Consider the following 4,653-nt stretch of genomic DNA (forward strand, 5'->3'; position numbering starts at 1 on the left):
TTCTTCTCTCTTCCTCTCCATTTCTTCTCTCTTCATCTCCATTTCTTCTCTCTTCAGTCGTTCTTGCATTTCCCTTTCCTCTTTCTCTCGCTTTTCTTGCATCTCCAACTTTTTTATTTCTAACATTGTTTTTGACGATGTTTCTAACATTGTCCCTTCAAAAACCTCAGTATCCACTAAGTGGTTTACTATAATCTGTCGTATCTCATCCTTTCTCATTGCTTGCTTAGACTCTAACTCTAAGTGTTTTGCTAATAAAATAAGTTCGTCTTTCCTTAACGCATTAAATACTCCTTTGTCGGGGCTCGACATAAAGTCTTCTGGATTAAACTTTGACATCTTGATATACTCTATGACTACTTAAGTCGACAATAACTTATCTTTAGAATACTCTACTATAACCTTCACTACAAAACTCGCTCCTAGACAACAACTTATATGCCAAATACTTCTGTAAAATTCGCTCCCAAACAATTACCTCTGCTCTAAATGCACTTCCACAAAATTCGCTCCCGGACAGGCCCCCAATTTCTGTTACGGTATTTTTCAAAACCGCCAGAAAGATACAACTCGTACAACTCAACTACTTTATTGACCAACGTAATAACTACGAAGCGATATCGACAACCAATACAATAACTATCTTTTTCACTTATCTACGGAGCGATATAAATGCTAATACAATCCGTATCCCTATAACTTAGAGCCCTTTACAAATAATATCACTTAAATCTCAGTGCACTACCGCACAACTCACAGTTCTCTTGAAAATCTTTAACAAACTGTCGACGTCCGTAATTCTTTCTCTCACGTAGCCTTCCACACGGCTTTCAATTCCAGTAAACTACTCTGTCCGGCTCTCGCTCCTCTGGGCTCTTCGCAACAGCAGTTATAGCTCACTAAAAGGCTTTTTTCTTTAAGCTAGCGTGACTCCTTATATATCTTTCGGAAAAGTTCTAGAATGTTCTAGAGATCTGTAATATTGTTATTTTTAGAAACATTACACTACGATTACATCATAACAAAAATATGCTGAGTCACGGTTCTAGAAGGTTCTCCTTAAAGTTCTCGCTTAGTCATCATGACTAAATGTTCTAGAAACTTCTTCGTTCTATTTTTAATAATTATGTAACACAACGCACTCTAAAAAATATGGGCGCTCTCCATAACAACATCAGGCTATGTAAACACGGAAACCATTTTACATTTCTTTTATAAAATAACTAATGAAAGATGAACGAAAACCGTGTTTACATACGCTCATGTAAAATGGTTTTATGGCCAATCAGAGCGCGCGTACTATTTGAATTATTTTATAAATTTAGATATCATATGTCGGAGATTTAGAAAACTAATTTCGAGTCTTACAGTGCAACGACTTCAACCGGGGCCACCCAAGGTTATTTAACCAATCAGAAGCTGATTCGTTAACAAAGAATTTCGACTTTGTGGTTTTAAAAGCCAATCAGATTTGTTCCTAAATTTAACTTAGCGGTGGGAACAGACGCGACAGATCCTAAAATAAAAGTATCCTGAAGCGACTGCGATCAAACTTCGGGATTTACTGACCGGTCAAAATTTAAAAACAAGTAGAAAACAAGAAATGGCCTTTATTCCAACTGAAGTACTTCGTTGTCAGTGAGGTATGTTCATAAGATTTCAATTGTTTACAAACTATGACATCGGTGAGATGAGGTATAACCAGGTAAAATGGGCGGAGAGAAGTTATGGAAAATCCTTTGTCAGCTAGTGAAAAATTTTAGAATTTTAGCTATTTTTTCTTCTTTTATTGCTTATGAAACAGTTGATGAATTTGTGACCTCTTGTGAAAAGCCTGTTGCTTCTCAGCCTTCGTTACTCGTTCGTGATGAGACGATGAACAGATCTTTCTTAGTTTCATTACCGAGTACAACATTTGCCATGTTAAAGAGAGGACTTGATCCCCTCTTGCCATCTTTGTTATCATATTTACGCACATCGACAATCTTTTACAATGTGGAACATTTTAGTTTGTTTCTAATTATGCTTATAAAACGATTAAGGCAACTGAGATCTATTGTATAACGGCTTTTGCTTACTCAAAGTATTTCAAACTTCCGGATATGTATTGCACCAAAAAATAGGAACATGAAATTGAGTCAAAGCACAAAAAAAGGTAGCAAATTTAATTCTGTTGCTATGGTAATTCGGAAAAACTGATAAGTTTACTCAGCATTGCCCTCTTCCTCAGCATGCTGCTTTCTTTTCTTCGTGAAAACCACCCTTTTCGCATTTGACTTAAACTCAATTCGTTGAAGGATACAACACTTTCGTTATCAGTGTGGTAAGTTCAAAATATTCTTAAGATTCGTTCGCAAGTTCTGCCTTCGATGTGATGAGAAAAACTGAATCAATATGGATGGAATATGTCATTGATAATCATAACGATCGTAACGCTAAGAAAAAGACCGCTTTCTCTAGTTTGTTGCTTATGATATTGACAAAGGAAGAAATTTATCGGAAGTGAGAATAGACAATGATTAAACTTTATGAGTGTCGAAAATAAAACATAAGAGTTGTTTTTCCTTTTAAAAATGTTATTAATATTTCAAACCATCTACAGTTAATTTGTCTTTGAAATTTTCAAGGCGATAACAACAACAACCGTATTTCTAAAAGCGGCACCGAGAAGAGGAGCAGGTCTTTCTACTCAGTCTTTCTATTGTATTTCCAGAAGATCTTTAAATTTTTGTCGCCGTCTGTTTTTGGAGGCTTTAAATTTCGTTCAAGCAATTGAGATCACTAGTGGCAAAGCTTTCCGCTTATTCAGTGAATATCGAAAAATTTTTATATTATTAAATGCGCCTTTATCGAAATAAAAAGCAGGAACAGGCTAAATGATTAAATTTCCGGATATGAATCTCGCATAAAGAAACATGAGGATCAGTTTAAGTCAATGGACGAAACTTAGTTTTTCAAAACACGTCAAGGAAGCGTAAAAAGCAATATTTGACATATTTCTTTATTGAGAATATTGAATTTGTATTCATTTTATCTCAAATTGAACTGTTTTCTGTTATTTTTATGGCAGCTAACAGAGCTCGGAGAAAATGGAGCCTTTCTCCTCAGCTTCAGAGTGCATTCCATGGCTTGTGGTCCTCATCATCGAATGTCTGGCCATTGTCATCCTTAATATCATCACCATTGCTGTTTTTGTGAAGAAAAAGCGTCGGCTTCAGCGGCGGAGTACATATTTGATCATCCATCTGGCGATAGTCGATCTCTTGGTGGGCGCAGTCTCTGGGCCGCTGCAGATTGAAATAAAAATGGAGTGGTATTGTTCTCTATGGAATTACAGACGAAAGACTCTTTGGTCTCATCGTTTATCTTTTTCATTTCTACATTTATTCTATTTCACTTCCCTTACAAATCTTATTGCCATCTCCTTAGAACGGCTACACGCAACATTTTGTCCATTCAGGCATCGCTTTGTAAGGAAATGGGTCTATAGAGCCATGATTATTGCCATTTGGTTAATAGCTATTGTTAGAGAAGTCGCCCAAATTTTCTTATGGGAAATTGGTTATTTCGAGGTAATTAATGCTTACTTGTATCTCCCATTTTATGCAGTTTCTCTATTCGTTATCTGTGTATCTTACATCCTCATTGTTATCAAAGTGCGATGTAGTCGTCATCCCCAATTCCATTCTAGGTCCAAAAGAGAAAGAAAACTGACGGGTACTGCGCTTATCGTCTCACTAGTATATTTACTTTGTCTTCTACCAGGGACAATGTATGTAGCATGTATTCACCTTTCCTCTTCTTGTTTTATGATGTATTTTCATATTAAGATGGCTGTGGTAGTTCTATTCTTAGCTAATTCACTTGTAAATCCTATAATTTATGCTCTTCGGATGCCAGGATTCAGAGAAGGCTTATAAAAGCTAGTTTACAGGGTCCCAGACCTTCCTCGTATCGCCCTAGCAAACCTGCCGCTTCGCAACCTTTGGAGAGCGTAGATTGATGGTAGGAAAACTATATATGAAATTTTTCTTTTAAATAACTTTAACTTCTTAGTCAAGCAACATGCATTTCCATTTAATTTTTTGGTGATATGAGAGTAGACTAAGGATAGAAACGGTACAAACATCTGAATGATTAAAATGAAAAGCGATGCACCTAGAAAACTAAACAACGATATAAGTGCAACGATCAGTGAGCTTCCGGTCAGTTAGGTTTTTCTTTGAGTGGAACGAAAAAAACATCGAGGAATCTTCAAATACAAAAAAATCGGAATTATTATGAGGAGAGAATACTTTCTTTTCCCTTTGGAGTTACTCTTAAATTAAGTAAAAATGAACCGATGTATGTAAAGAAATAAATGTCACCGTGTTATTCTATTTTCAAAAGTTTTGTCGGCTGCGTCACTTTTCCTCTTTAATATGACATATTCTCAGGTATTAACCGACAGCTTTTAAAAATTCAACTTTAGGATCTAGGAAATGGCTCATCTCCGATAGTATTTTGTATGTTGCAGTTTAATTACGATAAAGTAGAGAGTTTCGTCCAAATGAACTCAATACAGCAAGTGTATGCTTCCATCCAAAATTTCGGTTCAGCTGCACTCAACTTAACATGCTCTAATTACGATCCCCCCTCTGGGACAGTGAAACG

At 36.1% G+C, this 4,653-nt stretch overlaps 1 pseudogene; it reads left to right on the top strand.

Moving 5' to 3' along the window:
- The first annotated feature begins 3,089 nt into the window (after nucleotides 1-3,089).
- Nucleotides 3,090-4,361, top strand: LOC113674519 (adenosine receptor A3-like; annotated as a pseudogene).
- The last annotated feature ends 292 nt before the right edge of the window (nucleotides 4,362-4,653 follow it).

Source organism: Pocillopora damicornis, chromosome 9 (assembly GCF_964200805.1).
Source record: "Pocillopora damicornis chromosome 9, jaPocDami1.2, whole genome shotgun sequence".
Lineage (NCBI taxonomy): Eukaryota > Metazoa > Cnidaria > Anthozoa > Scleractinia > Pocilloporidae > Pocillopora > Pocillopora damicornis.